This window comes from Pholcus phalangioides, unplaced genomic scaffold (assembly GCF_987345545.1).
Source record: "Pholcus phalangioides strain wild (caught in Gottingen) unplaced genomic scaffold, Ppha-v1.0 ptg000017l_1, whole genome shotgun sequence".
Lineage (NCBI taxonomy): Eukaryota > Metazoa > Arthropoda > Arachnida > Araneae > Pholcidae > Pholcus > Pholcus phalangioides.
This window is the reverse complement of record NW_028301610.1, coordinates 7,071,706-7,072,090: the sequence shown is the minus strand read 5'-3', so window position 1 is coordinate 7,072,090 and position 385 is coordinate 7,071,706.

Here is a 385-nt window from a genome sequence, read left to right as displayed (position 1 = left end):
ATTAAATGGAAGTGTTGCCAAACTGCAGTCTCGTAAAAATTTGACGAAATCACGCTGCTGCCATCTATCGCTCAAACTAAAAGTGATGATAGAGATATGTCCATGATATGTTCGCCATACAGTGCTTGTTATAACGATCTACCAATCGTTCCACGGAAAATGGGTGTCGCCAGCAGGGCCGTAACTAGGAGGGAGCAGGCGGGTCTGGTGCCCCGGGTTCTGGATCAGACTGGGCGCAAATTTCACCCTTTAAAATATCCTTCAACATTACAACGGAGCGCCAAAATGCGTGCTTGTGCACGGCCACCTTGATAACCTAGATGTGTAATTTAGGAGGTCATGGCTTGTGCCAGCGACCTTCGAGAGACTAAATCACGGCCTAGTT